Consider the following 27,572-nt stretch of genomic DNA (forward strand, 5'->3'; position numbering starts at 1 on the left):
CTATTAGCCCAGATCCCCCTCCATGGGGAGGGGTAGTTAGAGCTGGCCATGTGACCCCATGATCAGAAGCAGTCCAGGTCCTCAAAGTGCTCCATGTGCTTTGCTCTGTGGGGCTGATTTGTCGCCCCTTCTGTCCCAACTTGGTCTGCTTGGAGGAACACCTGCTGTATTGGGGTCTGCCTCTGCACTTCCCAGCCTGGTTTGCCTTCTCCTGTGCTAGAGGGGAATGACTGGGAGAAGAAGCTGGGGTGGTAGGCTTTGTGGCCTTGGGCAAGTCCTTTGTCCTAAAAATGGAAGCTCCTAAGTGAGCCTTACTCCTTTCCTAAGGGAGCCAAAGTGAATTATCTTCTAAGTAAGCCTTAGTCATTTTCTAAGTGAGCTTCACCACGGCTTTCTTCTGCTGTAAACTCCAGGAGCTGCCCCTCTCAGGGACAGTAATAGCTGAAGTTCTCATGGACGCGGGGAAACTCTCCACCCTCATCCCCTCACCTGCTGCACCTCTGGGAGCTTCCTTTCCCACACCAAGCTCGTTCCCTCCCCACTTCAGGTTTCTGCATTTGCTGTTCCCTCTGCCTGGCACAGCATTCCCCCAGCTCCTCCAGTGGACAATTTCTTCTCATCCTTGAGGTCTCATTTAAATGTTGCTGTCTCTTGTCATCCAGTTACTGCCTACCCTCACCCCATTGCCTCATCACCCCATTTCTCCGTCTTCATAGCACTCACCCTATCTGAAACTATTTGTTCATCTATTGCCCATCTCCCTTCTAGAATGCAAACCCCATGACGTGTGTTCCATCTTACTCGTCTTATTCACAGCTGAATCCCCATTCCTGATAACTGTGCTCAACACAGTAAGGACTCAATAAAGTTCACGAATGACTGACTGCCTCATTTTGCAGATGAGGAAACTGAGGCTTAGGGAGAGTAAGTGATTATCTTAAAGTCCACCACAAACTATCTGCAGACTCTGAAGTCCTTATTCCTTCCTTTAGGGTATACTTTTCCCCTCATCTGTAAAATGGGGACAATGATGGCTCCTGACTCTTTCTAATGAGAAAGTTATCAGACCTAGAGATATCCCTTCCTCTAGGTAGGAACTCGAATCGGAACAATACAAGCCCAGGTTTCTTCTTGCTCTTCAGGTGGGAAGCCTTTCAAATTCACTGCCAGCAGTGCCCAGAGAAGGAAACCATAAAACCCGTGACAGCATGGTTTATTGCACCCATGCAAACACACCCCCAAGCCAAATCAAGTTTCTCCCAAATCATAAAACCCTAGAATGTCAGCGCTGGCAGAGAACTGGGAGTCTGTTTAGCCTGGAGGCTCCCAGACCTCACTGAGCAATGGCCTTACTTGGGGAACAATTTTGAAACTCAGATTTCTAGGCTCTACCCTGAGCATCTATGTTAGTTGGAAGTGCAAAGGGTTTGCTGGGCTCTAACACCTGGAAGAACAAAGGGAGGAAGCAGGATGGGGCATGGGGTTGGGTCAGACCACAGATGTGCAGATATGACACATTTCTGCTGGCCCAGTGGGGAGCTACCGATCAAAGGTGGTTAGAGGAGTCCTGAGTTGGGCAGAAATGACCATGGCCCTGGTGCCACTGCCATGCTTACTGGCCAGGTGCCACCCTAAGGAGATCATGCCCTCATCTCCCAGGGCCTCGGTCAGCCACTGGCCAGGGGCAGCCCAGAAAAAGCAGGACCTTGAAGGAAGCAAACACGGATGAGCTAGAAGTTATCCACAGACCACACCCCTGCAGTGGGGCAAGGAGGCTTTTCTTGAAGGGAAGGCAGTGCATCTCCATGCTACTGCACTGCTTGAATCCACGCCCCTGGAGGGACCTGAGATTTGGTGTTTTAGTAAGTTCTCTGAGTGCCTTAAGCTCCTAAATGACTCTTTTTCCAGTGCCGTTTCCTCTGCCCAGGATCCTCCAGGCCAGTACAGTCAAGATGAGCATCCATCCCATATCTGGTAGCCACATTTCAGGAGAGATGGAAAGAGGCAGGTGGCCCAGGCTGCAGGATCTGAGAGAGATGGTTTAGGGCCTTGGTTCTCAACCAAGGGTAATTGTGTCCCCAGGAGACATTTGGCAATGTCTGGAGACAGTCTGGTCATAACAACTGGGGCAGGAGGTGCTAGTGGCCTTTAGTGGGTGGAGGTCAAAGATGGTGCTAACATCCTATAATGCACAGGACAGTTGCTACCCCAAGTAATTATCTGGCCCAAAATGTCAATAGAGCTGTGGTTGGTAACCTGGTCCGTGACTCGCCTGAAATCAGGGATGGTATTTGGTGAGTACTAGGTGCATTTTCCTGATTTTGGCTTTCCTAGTTTGGGCTGTGACCCAGACTAGGTTAGGACCTTCTGTCCTCTGGGCTCTGGCTTGCCGAAGCCATCTGGTATCTAAAGCTGCCATCCTTGTGTTCCCTCCAGGCCTTTGCACTTGCTGTTCCCCCTGCCAGAACAATCTCTCCTACCCATCCCCAGCCTTCTTCATCACCTGACGCCTTTATTCATCACTTACTCTGTGCCAGGCACTGTGCTCAGTACTTGCCTGGTTTTTCTCATTTAGTCCTCACAAGCACCAACCTCTGAAGGTGGTGTGATTGTTGTCCCCCATTTAGAGATGAGGGAACAGAGACATAAAAGGGTTAATTGGCTTGCCCAAGGCCACACAGTCAGGGAGTGATAAAGCTGGAATCCCAGCTCAGGCAGGCTTCAGAGCCCAGAATCCTAACCACAGCACCACCCTGCCTCCAACAGTTGCCTTCCCACCCTGTCTGTCCGTGCACTGGTCTGCAGCCTCCTCCAGACTCTGGGCTTGGTGTGGGCAGGGACCTTGTGCCTGGCCTGGTTCCTTTTACAGAAGGGGACCTCTGGAAATATTTGGTGAGTGGATGAATTCATAGCATTCTGGTCTCGATTCTCAAAGCTCTATGGCTACACTCAGGTCAGCATCAGAAGGCAAAGAGCCTGCGATCCACTGTTGAGTTAGAATTGAGTATTCAAGTTCCTGGTTCTCATTGGAGGGTGATGGAAGAAATGCCCACTTGAGGAAGGCTTCTGTAGGTTCGGTGGAAGTCATAGACACCTGTGTTCATCACTGTGACTCCATGTCACTTCTGTGAATCGTCACAGGATAGCTCTTGCTTTTGAGGACATTGTGTCTAGGGAAACACTGGGCCCCTTCCTCACTTTGCTGTTTCCAGTGCTGGGTGTGGTGCCTGCTGAACAGTGGTGCATTAGCTTCCAAGGGCAGCTGTAATAAACTGCTACAAACTATGTGGCCAGAAATCCAAAATCAAGGTGTCAGCAGGGCCATGCTCCCTCTGAAGTCGCCAGGGGACGATCATCCGTTGCCTCTTTCAGCTCCTGGTGGCTCCAGCCATTCCTTGGCTTGTGGCTCCTTCACTCCAGTCTCTGCTTCCATCTTCTTGTGGGTCTGCACGTGGTCTTCTCCTTTTCTATATCTTAAAAGGACACTCGTCATTGGATGTAAGACCCACCCTAAATCTAGGACAAGCTCATCTTGAGATCTTTAACTACACCTGCAAAGACTCTATTTCCTAATAAGGTCACATTCACAGGCATCAGGGGTTAGGAACTGGACATATCTTTCTGATGCCACTATTCAACCCATGATAGTGAAGTAGTTACAAAAAAACAACAGTATTGGTATCAATGATACTGACACCACGGTTAATTCTTCAATTCCAATCCTGAGTCCTTTCCATATGCCTTGGCCTTATTAAAGCCGTTTCTTTGTTGTTTGTTTTTGTTTGTTTGTTTGTTTTCAGAGTCTTGCTCTGTCACTCAGGCTGGAGAGCAGTGGCGTGATCTCAGCTCACTGCAACCTCCGCCTCCCGGGCTGAAGCGATTCTCCTGCCTCAGCCTCCTGAGTAGCTGGGACTACAGGTGCCTGCCACCATACCTGGCTAGTTTTTTTTGTATTTTTAGTAGAGACAGTGTTTCATCATATTGGCCAGGCTGAACTCCTGACCTCATGATCCGCCCACCTTGGCCTCCCAAAGTGCTGGGACTACAGGCATGAGCCACCACGCCTGGCTGGCCTTATTAAAGACTTTACCTGCAGCGTCTTCTTTGATACTCGCACCAACCCTCACTCCTCCCCAATTCACAGACAAGGAAGCTAAGACTCAGAGAGGCAATGTGACTCTCTTCCAAGGTCTTAAATTTCCAAAGCTGGCTGTGGATCTGAATCACCTGGGGTGGGAGAGTTTGTCTTTAAAAAAAAAAAAAAAAAAGTGCAGATTCTTACACCTTATCCACAGAAGATTCTGATTTATGAAGGTCTAGGATGAATTTAAAAAATCAGCATTTTTATCAAGAGGAAATTTCCTCCTCTTAGTTAGTTAGGTTTGGGAATGTGTCCCAGTTACTGTTGCTGTGTAACAAATTACCCTGCTCCTTAAAGGCTTAAAACAGTTGTTTTATTTTGTTCTGGGTTTTGTGGGCCAGGAACTTGGGAAAGGCTCAGCTGGGCGGTTGTCACTTGAGGGTCTCTCATGCGGTTGCAGTTCACATGTTGGTTGGGTCAGCAGCCAGTTGCAGGCTCAGCTGGGCTGGATGTCTGAGATGGCTCACTTCTGATTGGCTCACTTCTGGTGACTGGCAGGTGATGCTGGCTCCCTGACAACAGGGGCTTCTCCAAGTGGCTTCTTCAGCACGCTGGGCTCAGGGGTGCTGAACTTCTCAGAGAGAGGCTCACAGGCATGAGGAGTTCACACAACATCACTTCTTCCATATTCTTGGCTATAAGTGAGTCACAAGCTCATCCAAATTCAAGTGGGGGGACATAGACCTCACTTCTCAGTAAGAAGAGAGTCAAGGAATTTGTGTTCATTTAAAAAAAAAAAAAAGACTATGACAGAGTGGCTGCACACTACCTAGCAATGCCTTCATTTTGTCTTTTGGTTGAATGTTCTTTGAAGTAGGTTATTTTAAGATGAACATTATCTTGGAAAATGGAGGTCATGCCAGGCTGGAAGACCTCACTCCTATCTACCCCATCCAACAGATTCCCACCCCAACCAGATTGGAGAAATGTTGTTTAGTCACCAAGTAGGGGGACAAAAAAGAGAATAGAAACTTCTATGTCAGCTCTGACACTTTCTCTCCCTCAATCCCATCCATGCCATCTGCTGTGGTCTAATGTTTGTGTGCCCCCAAAATTCCTTGCCCTTAATGTGATGGTATTAGGAGGTGGGCCTTTAGGGGGTGGTTAGGTCATGAGGGTGGAGCCCTCATGAATGAGATTAGTCCCCTTATAAAAGAGACCCCTGAAAAATCCCTTACCCCTCCCACCATGTGAGGACACAGCTAGAAGGTGCCATCTATGAACTAGAAAACAAGTCCTGGCCGGGCGCAGTGGCTCAAGCCTGTAATCCCAGCACTTTGGGAGGTTGAGACAGGTGGATCACGAGGTCAGGAGATTGAGACCATCCTGGTTAACACGGTGAAACCCCATCTCTACTAAAGAAATACAAAAAACTAGCCAGGCGAGGTGGCGGGCGCCTGTAGTCCCAGCTACTCGGGAGGCTGAGGCAGGAGAATGGCGTGAACCCGGGAGGTGGAGCTTGCAGTGAGCTGAGATCCGGCCACTGTGCTCCAGCCTGGGCGACAGAGCGAGACTCTGTCTCAAAAAAAAAAAAACAAAAAAAAAACAAAAAAAAAAACAAGTCCTCACCAGACACCTGATCTGCTGCCATCTTGATCTTGGACTTTCCAGCCTCCAGAACTAACAGCAATAAATTTCTCTTGTTTATAAGTCAACCAGCCTATGGTATTTTTGCTACAGCAGTCTACATGGTCTAAGACACCATCCCTCATCATGGGAGAGAGGAGGAAAGAAGGAGGTTTCTGTGTTTCAGTATGAACCAGTTCTAAAGGCAGCCACAGCCTTCTGGTCCTCCAAAGCAAAAGTGGATCAGGGGTTGTCTGTCCCTTGCCCTCCCTCTATAAGCGTTAACAAACACTTCTCCCTCTATCTTTCTGGGTGACCAGCTCCTATTCTCTTTGCCTCAGTTTCCCCTCTATAGCTGGGCTGAAACACAGGTTGCAAACTTGTTAATAGACAGATTTCTTGTATCCCTTTTAATGCTTTTAATCTGAGTGTGCTGTCGTTTTTAAAGATAAAAAAATTTCACCTTTAAGCAAAATCTGGTTTAAGCAAAATTGGCACGTTTGGCTTTTCTGAGCCCCTCTTCCTGCATGGCAAAGACTGAATAGTGGCCACCCACATACAGGGGCCGGGGCTCACATGTTGCCCATCCCTCAACCCCTTTCACCTGTCTTCCCACCTGCCCAGCCCCCGCAGGCATTGGAAGCTTCAAGCCATAGTGTACATTGTATATTGTGAGTTAGATAGCATGATGCCCACTCTGCAAATGACGAAACCAAGGCACAGAGAGTTTAAGCAACTCCCCAAGGCCAAATGCACAGATGATTGCAGGGCCCAGATTCAGGACTCCTCCCTTTTCTCCACAGGCACTACCGCCTCTGAGTGGTCAGCACTGCCCCTCAAAGAGAAGCCGAACTGGTTCATTTCCCAGAGAAGCACCTGAATGACGCTCCTCCCCTCTTGTGTCTTAAAGGGGCTGGGCTATTTCAGGGCCAACCTCCTCGCCATCTTCACCTGCAAGGCATTTCTCCTACAAGCTGGGAGAAGCCTCTTTCAGAGAAGATTCAGGAGACAGAGCAGATCCTGCTTAATGAGCAGTGGGCAGCAATGGAAGAATGAATGTCCAAGGAGGTGGGGGAGGGGATGCTGTAAGGAGAAACGGTGAGGGCACCCACTGACTTCATGGAGCTGGCCACCTTCTCTCCTGTTGGTGCCTCAACCCATGGGGAATCCAGGTAAGAACTACCTGCACCATGAGGGTCCTCTCGGCTCTTAGCTCCCATAAGGCTCCTCCTGTGCCCAGTGCCCCCAGAGAGCAAGGGGTCCGGGGGGTTACTGCCATTCATTCACTCGTTTGTTCATTCATTTATCAGCACAAAGTGTATTTACTGAGCAACTACTATGTGCCAACACCAGGCACTGCCTTAGCACTGGGAACACAGCAGAGAATAGGTAGAAAAAGAAATCCTGCCCTGGTAGAGGTGACAGTCTGTTGAAGGCGGCAGATGGTAAATAAATACATCGACACACAGAATCATGTCTAGGAGGACATACTATGGAGGAAGAGCAAAACAGAATAAAAGGCCAGACAAGAAAGATAAGGGTCACTATTTTAGATGCAAAAAAAAGGAGAGGAGGGGAGTGGGGGGGGAGGGAAAAACCCCACCTCCCTGCAAAGGGACATTTGTAGAGATGGGGGTCTTGCTATGTTGCCCAGGATGGTCTTGAACTCCCGGCCTCAAGGTAATCTTTCCATCTCAGCCTCCCAAAGTGCTGGGATTAAAGGTGTGAGCCACCATGCCTGGCTGGGGCAAAGGGACATTTGAGAAGCCACTGGCATGAAGTAAAGGAGTGAGCCATATATATCTAGAGGTGGAATGTTCCAGGCAGGTTGGAGTCCCTTGAGTGGGCGGGTACCTGGGACACCCAGGCCAGGGTGGTAGGGATCAGGGGAGATCAGAGAGGTCACAGGCAGGATCTGGTAGGTGCTTGGTTTTAGCCTGAGTGAGATGGGAGCCGGGGAAGGAGTGATAGGATCTGACTTAGGTTGTCAGAGGCTCACCCTGGCCACCAAGTGGGAAATGGATGTAGGGGGCAGTAAGGCCAGGATGGAAGCAGGGAGACCAGGGAGGAGGCTCTGGTGTCATCCAGGTTAGAAGCAGTGGGGGCTTGAACCCACGTGGGGGTAGAGGAGATGGCACAAAAAGGTCAGACAAAAAGGAAAGTGACAGGCACCTCCACCCCAGCCAGCTGTCCTTCCTCCCTTTCCTGCATAGGTGGAAAAGGAGCAATAAGTGATAGGCCCATTTCCCATATTCCTGGATGGGTGAGGGAAGGGCTCCCAGCTCCTCAAAAAAGATGCCCTGCTGGGAATCCTCTCAGCCTCCCAGGAGATGGGGCCTGGGAAGCCACGTAGGGGTTAGCAGCAGAGCTGGTGAGTTCAGTGCTTGGGCAACAGTATCAAGTGAGACTCATGTTTCCCCTCTAGCCAGCCTCTCTAATGCTGGTCAGCCATCTCCAAATGCACGTCTTTTGCTAGAAGGGTCTATTGGGGCTCATGACATAAGGGCTAAGTCCCCACTCTGCCACTCACTAGCTGTTCGACCTTAGGCAAATGGTTGCACCTCTGTGAGCTTTAGTGTTTCCGTCTATAAGTTGGGGACCTCTAAATGGTGCTTATTATCTCAAAGGGTTATTATGAGGATGGAATGAGATAGTGTAATGAAAGCACTTAGCACAGCGCCTGGCACTGGCCCTGCGGTGGACTGCAGAAATGGCCATGATATCTAGGAGCTCTTTCTATTAGGAGGTAGAGTCTGTTTCCCCAGTCCTTGAACCTGACCTGGCTCTGTGTCTTGCTTTGTCTCCAGAATGCAGGGGAAGTAATGTTGTGCCCATTTCAAGCCTCAGCCTTAAGTGGCCTTGTAGCTTCTGCTCTTGGAACCTGATGCCTACAAGCAAGGAATCCTGCGCCAGCCCATTGGATGATGAGAGACCCCTATCCCTGCAGACAGCCAGCCAGCCGCCAGACATGAGAGTGAGGCCTAGATCATTCAGCCAATGTTCAACCTACCAGCTGCCTGCAGATACATGAGCAAGACCGGCCAAGACCAGCAGAGCCAGCCCACACCAAAACTGTCACCCAGCCAACTCACAGAGTCACAGACAAAATCAATCGTTATTCTGAGTCCTAAATTTGGGGGTGGGTTGCTGTGTCATAAACACCAACTGACCCAAAGCCAACTCAGCTTATGTGCCTTCCTGTTGTCTAGGCTTAGCATAGGTGCCACACTAAATAATGCCCCCCACCGCCAAATGTCCACATCCTAATCTCCAGAACCTTTGACTATGTGACCTTCCATGGCAAAAAGGATTTTGTGGGTGTGATTCAGTTAAAGATCTTGAGCTGGGGAAATGGTCCTGGATTATGTGGGTGAGTCCAATGTTGCCACAAGGATCTTTATAAGAGGGAGGCAGAGTCAGAGAAGGAGAAGTGATGATGGACGCAGAGAGAGAGAGAGACTAGAAGATGCTACACAGCTGACCTTGAAGAAGGAAGAAGGAGCTACAGGCCAAGGAATGCAGGTGGCCTCTACAAGCTGGAAAAGGCAAAGAAACAGGTGCTCCTCTAGAGCCTCCAGGAGGAATGTAGCCCTACCAATGCCTTGATTTTAGGACTTTTTTTGTTTTTTAAGAGATAGGGTCTTAAAAAAAAAACCCTATCAAAACTCAGAACAGTGATTGATTTTGTTTGTGACTCTGTGAGTTGGCTGGGTGAGTCTTTTGGTGTGGGTCTGACCCTTGGCTATATTGCCAAGGCTAGCCCTGAACTCCTGGACTCAAGCGATCCTGCTGCCTCAGCCTCCCAAGTAGCTGGGACTACAGGCATGCACCACTACGCCCAGTCTCAGCACTTCTGACCTTCAGAACTGTAAGAGAATAGATGTTTGTTATTGTAAGCCACCAGGTTCGTGGTAATTTGTGACAGCAGTAACGGGGGATGAACATAGCATACTAGGTCTCTGTGCCCGCTGCACTTCCCACCTTCTGATTAAAAGCAAGCTGGGAACCCGTTTTCCTTGAGACAGATGACCCTGACTATTGACAGGTATAAGGAATCAGAGTAAAAACGGCAATCCTAATAACAGTTACTATTAACTCTTGATCACATGCCAAGCATGTTAGGCTAATGGCTTTGTATATGTTATTTCATTCAATCTTCACCTAAGGCATATGAGGAAGTACTATCACCAGCCCCATTTTACAGATGGGAAAACCGAGGTTCAGAGAGTTTCTAAAACACATCCAAGCCCACACCACTAGAAAGTGGCGGGAGAGTGTCTCATCCAAGTCTGTATGATCCCTGATGATCAGTGACACTCAAACCTTCCCTGGGCTCAGCTCATGCAAGAGGAACCCTCTTCTCCCTCCCATCTCTGTTTTGCCTCTTCCCCAGGTGGGGGAGGGGGGCTTCCCATACATTTTCCCTCGCTCTCAGCCCCTTTTTCTTTCTCCCCAAGCCTCAACAAAAGGCTCTTTCACTCTTCACATGCCATTTTATCCGGCGCAAACAGCCTGGCATTTTTGAGAGGAACTTTATTTTCTTTTGGCTTTCTCTCTGCTTTGTAGCAAAGAAAATAGAAATTGCAAAATTATAGACAAGTTCTCAGACTGTGGATTTCTGATCCCAAGAATTCCCTGCAGCCAGGACCGGTTGGCACTGATGACTGGCACAACGCCTGGCTTCCCGTCCTCCCAGCTCCAGGCCTCTACCTGCTGGGCGGCATCTTGTCTCCCATCCTTGCAAGAGATTTACCTACAATTAACAGTACACGATGATCGCATTTGTAGAGGACGTCTGCGATTTGTACTTGACTCCTTGTTATGTGAGAAGCACTCCAGTGTTTTTAGGGGAACCGCAGCTTGCTCCCTCTCAGGCCAGGTGGCCTTGATGTAGCTGACTCCACCCCCAATTCGTGTGACCCAAGGCCAATGGCAGTGCCACATCCCCTCTCCCATAGTGACTGGTCCAGGCACGGGCATGTGCCCCAAGATGAGCCAATCAGAACTGAGGAACAAGGATGCCTATTTGTGCCTTTCCTGGCACTATCGGGTAAAAGTCACAATCATTTTATCATTTTGTTGTGGTCACTGGCTGAGCAACTGGAGACCGTCATTGCCAATGTATGGGGAAAGGGTGCCTGAGGCTGAAGCCAACACAGAGGAAAGTACAAGTGAGGTTTCAAAAAAGACAAACTATTGAGGCCATTGTTTGAGGACCTGGATCCAGCTGTGCCTGAAGTCTTAGATATAACCATTAACTTTTCAGTCAATGAGAAAATAAATTGCTTTTTGCTTAAGCCACTTTGTGCCAGGTATCTATCACATCTAGCTTGACCAATGTAATAGCCAACATTTACGGAAAATTGTTTATTTTATTTTATGTTTTTGAGACAGAGTCTCACTCTGTCACCCAGACTGGACTGCAGTGGTGTGATCTCGGCTCGCTGCAACCTCCGCCTCCAAGGTTCAAGTGATTCTCCTGCCTCAGTCTCCTTAGCTGAGATTACAGGCACCCATCACCATGCCCAGCTTTTTTGTCTTTTTAGTAGAGATGGGGTTTTGCCATATTGGCCAGGCTAGTCTTGAACTCCTAACCTCAAGTGATCCGCCTACCTCGGCTTCCCAAAGTGTTGGGATTACAGGTGTGAACCACTGCACCTGGCCAGAACTGTTTTAGTTTGGATTCTCCTGAAAGCAGAGCTTGAGACAAGGACTTGGGCACAGCTAACTTATTTGACCAGTGATCTCTGGAAGCAGGAGTGAGGGATGAGGGAGAGTAACTCAGGGAAGGAGGAACGTCAATGTAAAAGTGCCACTACAGACAACAAAGACTCGATTTCTCTGGAACCTGTTGAGGGGTGTAGAGAATGCTTTCCAGAATTGTCTACTGAAGACCAGAAGACTGCAACAGCATCCACGGTCCCTCACTGTCACAAGGGGCTGACCCCAGGGGCGATGTGGTAGGCAGAATGATGACCCCTAAAGCTATGCATTTCCTAATCTCCAGAGCCTGCGAAATGTTCGGTTACATGGCAAAGGGAATTAAGGGTGCAGATGAAGTGAAGATTGCTAACCAGCTGACCTTAAAACAGGAAGACCATGCTGGGCTATCTGGTGGGCACCGTGTAACCACGAGAGCTCTGGTAAGTGGAAGGGAGGGGATGAGACAGGGACAAGCAGAGATGGCAATGGGAGAAAGATTCAGCCCAAAACATTGCTGGCTTTGAAGATAAAGGAAGGGGCCATGAGCCAAGGATTAAGGGCAGCTTCTAGAAGCTGGAAAAGGCAAGGAAACAATTCTTCCCTAAGTCTCTAAGTGTGCAGTTCTTGATTTTTAGCACAGTGAGTCCCATGTCAGGCTTTTGACCTCTGGAACTGTAAGATAGTGGGGGGGTATTGTTTCAAGCCACCCAGTGTGTGAGAATTTGATATAGTCACTGTAGAAAAGTAATACAAGTCATAACCCTCCATGTCCAGGCTGCATTGTGTATGGTTGAGTGGACACCCATCGCATCCAACAGGGCCTAAGACTGAAACAGGAAAGACACACAGCTCATGCCGGAGGCTATGTGCTGTCACCATGGCGAATTTCAGTCTGCTTGCACAGAATGGCCCATAGCAGCTGCAACTTTAAATTAGAGTTGGGCCAAGGGGACACCATGACACAGGTAGCCAGAGGCAGCTGCCACAAGCAGTTCCTTTGTGCCAAGCACTGTGCAACTGAGTAACTCCATCCCTGCCCATGGCAGACATCCACTAATCAATTACAGCATTCTTGCTCCATAAGTCCAGACATGGCTGCAACATCATTCCCCACACAGTGCTCCAGGCAGGCATTACCGATATGATTGGAGTTGGAAGGGTCAAGAGGTTTCATGGCCATTATCGGTTGAAGATGAAGGAAGGGGCCATGAGCCAAGGATTAAGGGCAGCTTCTAGAAGCTGGAAAAGGCAAGGAAACAATTCTCCTCTAAGCCTCTAAGGGTGCAGTTCTTGATTTTTAGCACAGCGAGTCCCATGTCAAGCTTTTGACCTCCAGAACTGTAAGATAGTAAAGGTGGAGGATGAATCCACCATCCTCCTCAATTGGAAAGCTTCAAAATCCTAAAATTGAGAAAGGAAAATTCTCTTGGGATCACAGCTCTGCCTAAGAAGAACGTTGCTAAAGGAATTCCAAATTCTTCCCTATCTCCACATCACCCTAAGATTTGCCTCTTCCCTTGGGTCTTCTTATTACTTATATGACTACCACATGCTAGTAGATTATCAGTGTCTACAACCATTAAAATTGCTTCTACTTATTGAGCACCTATTCCATGCCAGACACTGTTATAGACCTGTCACCTAAATTTTAGAACAGTCTCAGAATGAAGGTATTAGCCCTACTTTGAAGGTGAGGAAATTGAAGTTCAGAGACATTAAGTGCCTCTTACTAGCCCAGGGTCACATTATTGGCACCCCTAGTAAGGGAAGTGCTCCCTTAAATGAACAAAACATAAAAGCAAACTGCTTGCATTTAATAATACAGCATGAGGGACCGAGCACAGTAGCGCACGTCTGTAATCCCAGGACTTTGGGAAGCAGAGGCAGGAGGATCCCTTGAGCTCAGGAGTTTGAGACCAGCCTGGGCAACATGATGAGACCCCACCTCTACAAAAATAAAAATAAAAAATTAGCCAGGCATGGTGGTGCACGTCTGTAGTCCCAGCTACTCGGGAGGCTGAAGTGGGAGGATCACTTCAGCCTGGGAGGTGGAGGCTGCAGTGAGCCATAATCACGCCACTGCACTGCAGCCTGGGCCACAAAGTCAGACCTTGTCTTCATCATCATCATCATCATCATCATCATAAATAAAGTATGAGGACAGGACTCAGATAGCTTTCAAATACTCAGAGCAAAAATGGGAGAAGAAGTATGTGAGAAAAGGGGACTCATTCCCTCATTTATTCATCCAGAGCTTCCTAAGCAGCCACTATGCGCTGGGTGCTGGGGCTACAGCACTGGCTGTGCCAGATATAGTTTCTATCCTCGTGGAATTCACAGTCTCCTCGGGGAGGAGAGGCCACACACACAGGCCAATATACAAACAAAAACTTCCAGATTGTGACAAGTGCCCTGGTGGGTATGAGGAAGGTGCCAAGATAGAGAACTTCAAGATGGCCTCTTTGAAAGCAGCTCTTTCCCTCCTTACAAATTCCCTCCCATCTGCTTCCTGGGATTCTCCCAAGCAGGTCACTTTTATCCTCAGTGCCCAGTGGTACAAGTTCATTTTCTCAAAAAGCTACCCTATTTCCCATAATGGTTCTCATTTCAGTCTCCCTAATCATTTTGGCTCATCTTCCTGTATTAATTAAACATTTACTGAGCACCGACTGTGCGTATGAGGATGGCCGTATAGTTCACTCTGACTCTGTGATCACCCCCATGAACTCTATTATCCTGGGTGCCCAAAGCCATGGTGACTGAGGTATGAGGTCTACAATCCACGTGTTAATAGATTGCTAGAGCCATAAGGATCCTGGAGTTTATTTGCAGAGTTTGAAAGTTCACCAGCACTCTGGGAGGCTGAGGCAGGAGGATCGCTTAAGCCCAGGAGTTGGAGACTGGCTTGGGCAACATGATGAAACCCATCTCTACAAAAAATACAAAAATTAGTCGGGTGTGACGGTATATACCTACAGTTCCAGCTATTCAGGAGGCTGAGGGGGGAAGATCACTGAAGCCCAGAAGGGAGGTCGAGGCTGCAGTGGGCTGTGATCACACCACCATACTCCAGCCAGTGTGACAGAGTGAGACTCTGTCTCCAAAAAACAAACAAAAAACTCACAAATTCCTACAGAGGGCAGGCAGTCACCATGAAGGTGTGAAAAGTAGCTGGGTGTAAGACAATAGGGAATGGTGCTGGAGACCTCATACTCTGCTTAAAAGTAGGGACTACCATTCCTTTCCAGCACATGGCTGCCATGTGGAAATTCAGGCCCAGCATGCATAGAGTTTCCTACTTTTTTAAGAACCCAGAAATTAAACATTTTTTGCAAACTCTCCCAACTTTTAAATGCTGGCAACTAATGCAACTAAAAATAAAAACTGAATGGGGAACAGGGGGCTCATTGCCCATAGGCTGATCTGATTCTCCATCTATAACACTTCTTATGTTACAGATGGGGAAACTGAGGCTCAGAGCAGTGAGGTGGTTTGTCCAAGATTTTACAGGGCAGCTCAGTAAAATTGGCCCATTTTTCTTAGGACCAGAAGCCCATGGCGCCTCTTTTCCAGGGTCACTAACCCCTCCCCAGGAACTCCAGGGCCAGGGAATCTCCCCGTAGATGGGGGCCAAAGTGGGAGGTGGAGGCAGAGCTTTTTCTAAGTTCAGGACTCAACATGGGCACCCACATTCCTGATGCATTTTTCAAAGGCTGGAAAATGATTCCAAGTGTGTGGATACAAGAGTCCTCGTTTTCACTCCAGGTCTCCGCCTTTGTGTCTCTCGGTCTCTCTCTGTCTCTGTACCATCTATCTGTGTCTCTCAGTCCATTTCCTGGTCTCTCTTCTTTCTGTCTCTCTCACCGTTTCTGCCCATCTGTGTCTGTCTCTCTTCCTCTCCTTTCCCTCTCCTCTCTCTTCCTGCTTCTCTCTCCCGCTTCTGTCTCTCTGCTCTGTCCATTCCTCTCTGTCTCTCTGCATCTCTCCCTCCATCTCTGCCGCTCTCCCTTACTCCCCTCCCACACCCCCAGCCCCTGCCCAGGTCTCTCCTCTCCTGCCCTCTGAGTCCCTCCGGCCACCATGGAAAGGTTACTGTAAACGGGAAAGAAGCTGAGGGCAAAAGTAATCAACCCCCTGGCTGACCTCCGATCCCGCTCCCCACGCCCAGGCTGGCTCCAGCAGCGCCCCCTCCCCCGCCACAACCCCGGCCCCCCTCCCTCCCCACCCCCAGGTCCCCTTGCTGACAAAAGGCCTATCTTCTCTCTGCCTAAATGATTTAAATTCTAATCAAACATCATTTATAGTACATCTCAGAGCCGTCTCCTGGGAGCTGCTCCCACATGAGACGTTGCCATGGCAACCGGGGGGTCTTGTTTCAGAAATGTCAGATTGTATTATTGTCTTCACACTTCTCTGATAACCTGGTGTCTCTCTCTCTCTCTCTCTCTCCAGCTCCCTCACTCACACCACCATCCCCAGGATTTTATTTCTCCTCTTTCCCCCTCTCGCTGCCTCTCTAACCTCCATTCAACCCCCTAGACTCTTCCCAGGACCCCCCAGCCTTCCTCCAGCCCCAGGACAAAACGGCCTGATCGATTTCATCCTCTAGCCTCTCGCCAGGCCCAACGCCCCCGCCCGTGCCTCTGGCCCTGGGGCCTCCTCCCTTTGGGAAAGGTGTCTCCCCGCCACCACCCCTCATCTTCGGCAGACACGCTCCCCCCTCTAGGGGTTTGCTGGAGTGCTCTTCTGTCATTTTATTTTGCTAGATATGAAAATGAGACATAGATTTTTTCCAGCGATGCGTGTGTGAAGTTCTAATCTCGCTTTTCGGATTTTTTTTCTTTTTGGGGAGGAGGTAGTGGTGGGAGAAATCAGGCACCAGGCTCCTAACAGGATCCGAATGGAGAAGCAGAGCATGGGGCAAAAGATGTGATGGGGTGCATGCCCTTGTGCATGTGTCACGTGTGTGTGTGCATGTCCGTGTGTGCACATGTGTGTGCATGTCCGTGTGTGTGCATGAGCCTGAGTATATGCATGCAAGAGCATGCATGTGTGTATATGTACTCATGTGAATGTGTGCTCATGCCCATATATGCATGTACGTCCATGCATGTGTACGCATGTATGTGTGTGTGCAGGCCAGTGCCCATGCATGCATTCATATGCATGCATGAGTGTGCCCATGTCCTATGTGCATTGTGTACATGCATGTGTGTGTGTTCGTGTGTGTCCATGTGGGCATGTGTGTACATGCATGTATGTTTGTGTGTGCATGTGCCTATGGCCATGTGTGTGCATGCATGTGTGTGACATAGCAGATATCTTTCCCAGCCTGGCTGTTGGCACCTAACAGACAGCTCTCAGGAGCTGGGCACTTGCCCTGGTTGTCACACAGTCCTTCCTGTGTATAAATGGGCACATTTCAATGATATTTTCACATTTAGGTTAAATTCTTCACCCTGTCTGCTGTGGAGATGCATTAGCCCTGCAATAGCCCAGAGAGATTTTTCTAAACCCAATAATCCCCTCATTCCACAGACGGGTAAGCTGAGGCCCCAGGAGAGGCAGTGGCATGTTCCAGGTCCAAGGTCACAGGAGGGCCAGAGGTGGCACTGGAGCTGAAGCCTCCCTCTGCCAGCCCACTCAGGAGACTGGCTGGGTCTCAGGGCTGGAACTGATGGAGCCCCACTGCCCCTCAGAGATGGCACCTTGGAAGCACAGGCTGGCAGCATTTGTGCAGCCCCTGCAGGCTCTTATGGGGCTGGCAATGATGCTCACTGCATGCCACGCACTGCTAAGCCATTACAAGAAGTATGTTATTGAATCCTCAGAACAACTAGGAGGAGGGTCTATCATTATCCCCATTTTGCAGCTGGAGACACTGAGGCTCTGAGTGGTGATGTGAGGCAGCCTAAGTTTGCAGAACCAGTAAATGGCAGAGGTGGGATTGTCTGTGGTTCTACAGTGCACCTTTTCCTGCAGTGAGGGCCAGAGAAAGCCCTGCCCCCTTGAGCACTCGGAAGATGGGGAAGTGCATTCGGCTTTGTCCCTGACACCCTGAGAGTCATATCAGCGAGTTCAGAGACCAACAGCAGTGGTCAGGAGCAGCAGGGTGGGGTGGAGGACCTGGGATGGAGCAACCACAAAACATGATACAAAATGCCCCCCAAAATCTTATTCCCCTATTTCACAGATGAGGAAACTGAGGCTCAGGGAGGGTCAGGAACTTGTAGAGGGCAAGGATGGTCCCCACCTGGGTCTGAGCAGCTCTGGTGGTTTCTACTGTGTGATGAGGAGGAGACAGCCTGGGTCTGCCCCTCCCTGGTTGAGTGACCCTAGGATCACTCCCTACCTGCCCGGAACCTCAGTTTTCCCATCTGTAAAATGGTGATCAAAAGGGTACAACCTATATAGGACGGAAGTAAGGATGACATGAGTTAACACTGGCCAGCACTGGCCAGCACTGGTGCCTGGTGCAGGGAAGCCCTGGATAAAGCTCTGCGTGTGATGCATGTTTTGCAGTCATGAGCGCCTCTGCTTGGATCTGGGCCTCTTCTGTGGCTATTTTCTTTCTGCCCGTCCCCGCAGCTGAGTGGGATCAAATCCTTAGCAGATGCCAGATTTCTCCCGCTCCCTCTTTTTACTTTTTGCCTATCTCCCCAGGGAATGGAGCCTGGAAGAGCAGTGAGTGGGTTCTTACGGGTCTTCCACCAGCCTATCCCCTATGCCTGGTACCTCTGCAGCCCCACCCCAGCACACAGTAAGAGAAAGAGGCTGCCAGGGCCCAGGGCGTGCCACCTGTGCAGCCACACACAGTCAATTCTTATTACTTTTTTAACATTTTCATTTCTCATTGGATTTTAAGAAGTGTGGACCTGGTCTTGACCTAGACACAGCCAGACATGGAAAAACATGACCCGCTGTTTCTCACTGTCTCTCTGCTTTCTCACTGTCTCTGTGTCTCCCTGGGAGTGTCTCCAGATCTCTCTGTGTCTCTCACTATCTCTGTGTCTTCCTGTCTCTGTCTTGCTGTGTCTCTCACTGTCTTTGTGTCTCCCTCTGGTGTCTTCTTGTCTCTGTCTCTGTCTTGCTGGGTCTCTCACTGTCTCTCTAGGTCTCAGTCTCTGTTTCTCTGTGTTTCTCACTTTCCTTGTGTCTCTCATTGTCTCTGTGTCTCTCTCTGGATGTCTCCCTGTCTCTGAGTCTCTGACTGTCTCTATGTCTCCCTGGGAGTGTCTCTATATCTCTCTGTGTCTCTCTCTGGATGTCTCTCTGTGTCTGTCTCAGTGGGTCTCTGGATCTCTCAGTCTCTGTGTGTCTCACTGCCGATGTCTCTTTCTGTGTCTCTCACTGTCACTGTGTCTCTCTCTGGATGTCTCCCTGTCTCTGTCTCTCTGGGTCTCTCGTTGTCTCTCCTTACCTCTGTGTGTCTCTCACTGTCACTGTGTCTCTCTCTGGATGTTTCCCTGTCTCTGTCTCTCTGGGTCTTTTGCTGTCTCTCCTTACCTCTCTGTGCCTCTCACTGTCTCTCTCTGGGTGTCTCCCTGTCTCTGTGTCTCTCATTGTCTCTCTAGGTCTCTCACTGTCTTTGGGTGCCTCTCTGAGTCTCTCACTATCTCTCTGTATCCACCTCTGGGCCTCTCTCAGGGTCTCCTTGTCTCTCTGGATCTCTCACTGTCTCTGTATCTCTCTCTCTCCGGATCTCACTGTCTCTCTGTCTCTCTCTGGGTCTCTCACTGTGTCTCTCTGCGTCTCTCACTGTCTCTGGGTCTCTCGCTATCTCTCTGTATCTCTCTCTGGGCCTCTCTGTATCTCCCTCTGGGTCTCACTGTCTCTCTGTCTCTGACTCCGGGCGTACGACTGAGCCCCAGGGACAGCATGTGGAAGCGAGAGAGACAGGGAGAGAGACAAGGCGTCCCCGAGTTGCCGAGTCCCAGCCGGAGAGAGAGGAGGCGCCCTCGGGGTCCCCGGCCCCGCCCCCACCCGGCCCCCGCGCCGCCCCCCGCATGTTTGTCCAGGGCAGGCCGCATTGATCCACCGCGGCCGCAACACCGTCTGATAAATCCCGGCCGCGGTAATGAACCTCCCCGCACACCGCTCACAAAGCACACACTAGCCCTGGCCCCAGCGGTTAATATTTAACTGAATAAGGGCCATAAATATGGAAAATGGGACTTTTAATTAAATAAGCAGCTTTTAAAAGGGCCCTTGGGCGGGAGAGGCTTTTGTTTAAATATGATTGATTTGACATGTCCTTTAGCTCTCACACTCTCCCGAGCTCCCTTCCGACGTTAACTCTTGGCCCCCAGCCCCGGTAGCAAGTTGGCGAGGCCAGACCCTGTTCTGCTGGAGGCAGGGGGCTCCCTGCTGGAGGAAGCGGGGTACGGTGGGAAGGAGGTGCCCTGGGGACTGGGACTGAAAATCCGGCTGCCCGGGCCCTCGCATTTGGCTTCACCCCCACTACAAGCTGCCTCCTTTTTCGCAGAATGTGTATTTCACCCTGAAAGAAGGGGTTAGTGGGGTAACATGCCTCCAGATCCGGGGGCATAGGTTCTCTTTTAAAAGCCACGCCACCAGCTGCCGGTCCTTTGGCGGTTCAGCTGGTGGTCCCTCTGTGCCTCAGTTTCCCCATCTGTAATATGAGGATAACAATAGCACCTACTCCACAGGGCTGTGTTCAGATTAAGCACATCCCAGACCATGGGAGGGCCCGCAGTGCTTGCCAGGATTCCAGCTGAAGGCTCTGTGACTGCTGCGAGGCGCGAGGCCACAGAAGCAGCTTGATGGGCACATTCCCATATTTAGCGCCGACCTCTCATTTGCATTTTTCACTGAGCCCCGCAAAGGAAGTAGCTGGTTCTACTCATACTCACCCAGAGGCTCACAATCTTGGCAGCTTATGACTCATCTGAGGAGCCTGGAATGCTCCAATTTCAGGCCGGGAAGAATTCAGCAGTCAAGGAGGTCTGTCTTCTGCCTCCAAGCTAATGGCCTTTACCTTTCAAAACTTTTCAAAAAAAAAAAAAAAAAGAATCCATATCCTATTATAAATTAATATTCATGAAGCACCTTCCATATACCAGATTCTGCACATACCTGACCTCAGAACCCTGTCGTCTGCCCTGCTTCCTGGGTGAGGAGGGATCTGATGCCCAGAGAAGCCAAATAGCCAGTCCAGAGTTGCCCAGCTAAGGAGCAGCTGGGCTGCTTTGCCTCCAGTGCCTTAAGCCCCCTGTGGACCTAACCTGGTGCAGGCCTATGCCCTGGGACTCATGTCTGATCTGGTCCTGGCTTCTCTGAGCTGACGTAGAAGTCACCTCCCTGGATAATTCTGACATTCTCCATTACCTAAGGAGGGGGATGATGGTGGTCACACAGCCTCGTAATTTATCAAGACTCTGCCCCTTATGCCTAACCACCATTTCTTCCTCTCCCCAAGTCAGATAACTTAGTTTTTGCTTATTCCCACTCACAGACTGCCTCTTCCAGGAAGTCTTCCCAGATGCACTCTGCTTGTTATGGTGGATCCCTTTTCTAACTCTTCCAGTATTGGTGAGTATAGCGAGCATAGTGAGTATTTGACGGCGTTCTATTGTATTGTCATTTCCTGCAACCATTCATTCACACAGTCAATTACCATTTATTAATGACCTATTATTTTATTTCTCCAACTTTAAGGTGAATTTTTTTTTCTTTTTAACATTTTGCAACTGGGATCTAGTACATATATAACACCCATTTTTATTTGCTCTGGCACTTTGGAAGGCTGAGGCAGGCAAATCACTTGAGGTCAGGAGTTTGAGACTAGCCTGGCCAACATCGCAAAACCCTGTCTCTACTAACAATACAAAAATTAGCTGGGCATGGTGATGCATGCCTGTAGTCCCAGCTACCCAAGAGTTCAAGGCACAAGAATTGCTTGAACTTGGGAGGCGGAAGTTGCAGTGAGCAGAGATCACACCACTGCACTCCAGCCTGGGTGACCGAGCGAGACTCCATCTTAAGAAAGAAAAGAAAGAGAAATACTCTAGTTAAATGGATGCTGCCTCTTATAATGGATGGCATTTTCAGACTGTGGAAATAAAGCCTTGTGCCCAGCCCTGTGCCGGGTGTTGGAAGAATTGGGGAAATCAGACAGACTTTTACTTTGCTTTCTGCTCCCTGAAAACTTACTGTCTACTGCAGAGTATATTAAGAAAGCACCCTTCAGCTGGGCATGGTGGCTCACACCTGTAATCCCAGCACTTTGGGAGGCTGATGTGGGCGGATCACCTGAGGTCAGGAGTTCAAGACCAGCCTGGCCAACATGGTGAAAACCCATATTTACTAAAAATACAAAAAATTAGCTGGCTGTGGTGGCAGGCGCCTGTAATCTCAACTACTTGGGAGGCTGAGGCAGGAGAATCGCTTGAACTTGGGAGGTGGAGGTTGCAGTGAGCCAAGATCACAACATTGCACTCCAGCCTGGGCAACAAGAGCGAAACTCTGTCTCAAAAAAAAAGAAAGCACCCTTCTTTCTAATTCCCAAAACTCTAAATTCTCACTTGTTCACTCTTTTACACTTTTACTTAACCCCCTGAATTCTCATGGCCAAAAACGTGTTCCTCTCTTCCCAGGAATGAGGTGATTTTAGTGAAGGCAAGAGGTTATGGACATTAAGTGTTTATATTCTGCCACGCCCTGTCCTAAGATTGATCACATATTGTCTCATTTAATCCTCACCACAACCTAACAAGGTGAGTGCTACTGGAATCACTACCAGTTTGCAGATGATGAAAGGAGGCTCAGAGACATTAAGTAACTGGCCCAAGGCCACACAGCCAGTGAGTGACAGAGCCAGAGTCAAATTCAGGCAGGTCTGGCTCCAGAGGCCTCACCCCTAACCTCAGTTCTTTTGACCCTTCTTTCATCCTCCCCCACTGCACCTGCGAGCTCCAGGCCCATCACAGAAAGGAGGTTCAGAAGCTCATCTTCTATCCACAGTGCAAGGGGGAGAGAGCCCCAAGAAGAAAATGGAAGCAGACAGTCTCCCAGAGGGGCTGTAATCAAAGGTGTCATGTAGAGAAAGCTGGAAGAGCCAGAGAACTCCATCAGGAGGTTGGCCTGGTGCTCTGTGACTAGTGACTAGTCTGTAGGAGACCTCGCCTTTGGCGGGATGTCGAGTGCCAAGTCCCCAGGGCCAGCTGCAAGGACAGTTTATGGTTCATGCACCCCTCTATGGGGCGGCCAGCGGGCTGAGGATGGTCAGCAAAACTCCCTATCTCTGTGCCAGCACATCTGTTGCCATGGTAACTCCTCTCAGGCATCACCCGGTTCTAGGTCTGTTTCCCGGGCTCAGTGTTGGGGTAGGTAGGGCTGAGGCTGGTTTTGGGGTCGGGGCACAGGGTTGGTGCTGGTGTTGGGGAAGAGGCACAAGGGCCATTTCTCATGCAGACCACCCACCCACGGCGGTGGCAGGGGGTTGGGGAGCACTGAGCAAGGCATCTGTATTCCTTCCTTGTAAGCCCAGAGCAACAGGGGACAAAACTCTGTGTTGAGTACATTTGAGAAGAGACCTCCTCCCTGAGAATCTCCTCCCTACACCCCTCAGGCTAATGGTTGGGGCCCTGTACATTCCACTTTCCCGGTGACTCTTCTGCCAGCTCCGTTTCTGGCCAGCACTCAGATGCACTCACTGTCATCTTCTCGTGGACTGTTGTCCTCCTAACAGACATCTCTATCTGGCAATCTGTCCCCATGGATCCATCCTCTACAGGTGAGCTTGATTTATCTGTTTATACAGAAACAAAGTCTCACTCTGTCGCCCAGGCTGGAGTGCAGTGGTGCCATCATAGCTCACTGTAACCTTGAATTCCTGGACTCAGTGATCCTCCCATCTCAGCCTCCTGAGTAGCTAGGACTACAGGTTTGTGCCACCACACTTGGCTAATTATTTTATTTTTGTAGAAATTGGGGTCTTGCTCATTGCCCAGGCTGGTCTCGAACTCCTGGCCTCAAGCCATCCTCCTACCTCTCACTTTTGAGTAGCTGGAACTATAGGTGTGCACCGCCACGCCAAGCTAATTAATTTTTTGGTTTTTTTTTTGAGAGACAGGATTTTGCTGCATTGCCCTGGTTAATCTTGAACTCCTGGCCTAAAGCAAACCTCCCCACAAGGCCTCCCAAAGTGCTGGGATTAAAGGCATGAGTCACTGCACCCGGCTGCAGGTGTGTTTTCTTGAGCCAAAGGCCTCCACTTGCCCTGTCCCTCCCTACTCCTTCCCCCAAGCACTGGCCCATCCAGGCCTCCCTCCACTCACTCCAGGCCACATCCATGCTGTGGGCAACGTGACGCCCATCAGGCCCAGGAAACACCGGAAATCAGTGAAGCAGGGAGCAAAGGTCGGGGTGAGGCCAACTCTTTTTGGTGTCAAAGGAGATTACGAGTCCGGCTCTCAAAGTTGAGGGCTGGGGCCAAAATCAGCCTGTGATCCCAAGTGGGATGAGTTCAGAGGTCGCCAGCTGGTTCCTTTGTGTGTCAATATTAACATGAGAGTCACCTAATTGGGGTGGGTCCGCCAGTGGCCAGAGCCAGGACACACATCAGAAGAGAAAGGGCCTGATCATGCCCCAGGCAGTGTTGGCTGCTTGGCATAAGCCAGCTCATTCATTATATTAATATTACTACTAATAATACTAATATAGGAGTAGTAGAAGAATAGCAGTAGCCACATACATTGAGTCTCTATTAAATTCAGGCTTGGTGGCTGGCACTTAATTCATTAAATGGCCTCATCGTTCCAACCTCTCTAAGAATTAGATTCTGTTGCTACCCCATCCTACAGTCAAGGAAACTGAGGCACTAAATGGTAAACCAGTGAGCCGTGTTCACACAACGCGAATGGAGGAGCAGAGACTTGGACCCAGCCAGTCTGTCTCCTTGCAACACAGGAATGACATCTCCGTTTTATTGATGAAGAAAGCAAGTCTTCGAGATGGATCAAGGCTGTCTAAAGCCACACAGCTAGTCAGTGACAGGGCTGAGTTACAAACCCAGGTAGGTCTTCTCCAGAGCCCACAATATCCTTATTTTATTTTATTCTTTTCCTGTCTCAAGAAAAGAATAAAAGGCTGGAGTGCCTTCCATATCTCAAATGCTCAGTAGCCTCATGAATAAAATGGGGATATTAATATCCCCCTCAGTGCAGATGCAACACAAAAATATGTGTTAAACCTTTGCACATGCTGTTCCTTCTGCACAGAATGTCTTTCCTTGTTAAAATTAGCGTCTTCTTTGTTAACCTAGCATCTAACCTGCACTCTAGGCTGCAGTACAGTGGCATCATCATGGCTCACTGCAGCCTTGAACTCCTGGGCTCAACTGATCCTTCTACCTTAGCCTCCTGAGTAGCTGTGAGGACAGGTGTGTGCTAATTAACCAGTCCTTGCTAATTTTTAAACTTTTAAAAATAGAGACAGGGGTCTCACTATGCTGCCCAGGCTGGTCTCAGACTCCTGGCCTCAAACAATCCTCCTGTCTAGGCCTCCTGAGTCTCTGGGATTACAAGTATGACCCACCACACCCAGCCTTCATCTCATTCCTTTTCAGCTCATCCCTTCTATGGGTTCTTTGAAGGCCACTTGTCCTTCTGTGTGCCACTGTTCCTGCCTTCTTGGACCTAAGGGAACAGTGACTATCCATTGGCTGATGGATGAAGACCTGCCATCTGCATGGCTCAGGCTAGTCATATAGAGACCAACGCTCATCTCCATTGGTTTTGGGTCGGATGAACCCACGTGGACACTTGCTGGAATCATAGCATCCTAGTAATTTCAGATGCCCACTTCTATGTAGGCTGAGTCCAAAGAAACACTACTAACCTAAAACTATTTTTTTTCAATTTTTAATTTTTATCTTTGGAGACAAGGTCACCCAGGCTGGAGTGCAGTGACAGGATCCTAGCTCACCACAGCCTCTAACTCTGGGCTTTAGCCATCTTCCTACTTCAGCTTCTCAAGTAGCTAGGACTACAAGGATGCACCACCATATCCGGCTAATTTTTAAATTTTTTTTGTAGAGATGGGGGTCTCGCTATGTTGCCCAGGTTGGTCTCACCCTCCTGGGCTCAAGCAATCCTGCCATGGCCTCCCAAATCACTGGGACTATAGGCCTGAGCACCCAACCCCCTAAAACTTCTGATTACAGTCTAGTACAATAGCAGTTAATGCATTGACCATTTCTTAAAGGCCTGCTCTGTGCAGGGTACTGGAGACATAGTGGTGAGCAGAAACTGACACTTCCCCATCCCCCTGGAACTTACATTCTAGTGGGGGAGGTGGACATTAATCACACAGTTGTGCCTAGAACAACGCATTGATTCAGTAATGAAAGCTCCAGAGGATGTGACAATTTCACAGAGCAACCGGCCTTGGCCAACGAGGTTAGGGAGATAGCTCTGACAAAATGACTCGTGAGCTGAGACTCTGAAGTTGAATAGATGCTAAGTCAGCAAAGAAGAGAAGGAAGAGCATTCTGTGCAGAAGGAACAGCATGTGAAAATGTTTAACAAACGTTTCCTGTTTCATCTGCACTGTGAGGGGAGATATTAATATCCCCATTTTATAGATGAGGCTACCGAGGCTTTGAGAGATGAAAGGCCTTGCCTAAGGGCTTCAGGTCCGGAGGGAGCAGCAGGAATTTTATCCAAATCCACCTGCCTCGGCCTCAGCAGTCTGATGCCACATTTGACACTCTTCCACACTGGTGCTTAGAAATAGCATCACATGGCCGCGTGTGGTGGCTTAAACCTGTAATCCCAGTACTTTGAGAGGCCGAGGCAGGTGGATCACTTGAACTCAGGAGTTTGAGACCAGCCTGGCCAACATGGTGAAACCCCATCTCTGCCAAAAATACAAAAATTAGCTGGGCGTGGTAGCACACGCCTGTAATCCCAGCTACTCGGGAGGCTGAGGCATGAGAATCACTTGAACCCGGGAGGCAGAGGTTTCAGTGAGCCCAGATTGTGCCACTGCACTCCAGCCTGGGCGACAAAGCTAGATCACGCCACAAAAAAAAATATGGCATCACATGATGTTGGGAGGAAATCTTTTGGGAAAAAAAAATAATGCAAACGGGCCAGACAGTTGTGTCAGAGAGAGCTTTTTAAGTTCCTGTAGTAAAAACCCAACTCACACCGACTTAAGCAAAAAAAACGAAATGTATTGTCCCATGTAACAAGAATCCAGGAATGGAAGACTTTAGGCTTAGCTGGATCCAGAGGCTCAAACAAGATCATCAGGGCTTTGTGTGTGTCTCTCTCTTCCCCTGATCCTGCTTCCTGGGTGTTGGCTTCCTTCTCACGTCCCACGAGATGGCCCCCGGAAGTCTCTCGCTTACCCCTTCCTCACCGTTAGCAGTTGCAGAATTTCGAGAGATTCCTCTTTTCCAGCCACTCCAGGGAAATGTCCCTGGCTTGGCTCCGATTGGACCAACTTGGTCATGTGCCCATCCCAAGGCCAATGAGTGTAGTTAGAGAGCTGTAATGTTCTAATTGGCCAAACCTCTGTCACATGCCTATCCTGGAACCAATCAATGAGACCAGGGGCTGGACTCCTTTGGCGGGTACTGGGTCATGTGATCACCCTTGTATCTGAAGATGGTTCAGCCTCATCCAAGCTCCACAGACTGAGAATGTAGGAATATAGGAACAAGGAATAGGTAATGCTGGAAAGAAAAAAAAAAAAAAAAAGACTGGATCTGCAAAAAACTCAAAATAGAAAAGTCAGCTAGGCATGGTGGCTCACGCCTGCAATCCCAGCACTTTGGAAGGCCGAGGCAGGTGGATCACTTGAGGTCTGGAGTTCGAGACTAGCCTCGCCAACATGGTGAAACCCCGTCTCTACAAAAAGTACAAAAATTAGCTGGGCGTGGTAGCACATGCCTGTAATCCCAGCTACTCGGGAGGCTGAGGCATGAGAAACGCTTGCACCCAGGAGACAGAGGTTACAGTGAGCCAAGATCACACCACTGCACTCCAGCCTGGGTGACAGGGTAAGACTCTGTCTCAAAAAAAAAAAAAAAAAAAAGGAAAAGAAAGCTTGGGTTTTACTGAACACAGGGATACTCATGAAGATAATTTAACTTGCCCTGCCCTCATGCGGGCTCTGTCCAGCGAGCATCCCA

The 27,572-nt window shown here is 49.4% G+C and overlaps 1 long non-coding RNA gene across 1 annotated transcript in view; it reads right to left on the minus strand.

Moving 5' to 3' along the window:
* The window catches only part of LOC112634901, a 29,420-nt gene extending 2,565 nt beyond the window's left edge, over positions 1 to 26,855 (minus strand). Inside the window, exons 1-2 of the long non-coding RNA XR_003121843.1 lie at positions 26,787 to 26,855; positions 20,284 to 20,417 (exon numbers count right to left, since the gene is read on the minus strand). This is a non-coding gene — a long non-coding RNA (uncharacterized LOC112634901). The remainder of the gene's footprint in view (positions 1 to 20,283; positions 20,418 to 26,786) is intronic.
* Positions 26,856 to 27,572: the final 717 nt, after the last annotated feature.

Source organism: Theropithecus gelada, chromosome 11 (assembly GCF_003255815.1).
Source record: "Theropithecus gelada isolate Dixy chromosome 11, Tgel_1.0, whole genome shotgun sequence".
NCBI lineage: Eukaryota > Metazoa > Chordata > Mammalia > Primates > Cercopithecidae > Theropithecus > Theropithecus gelada.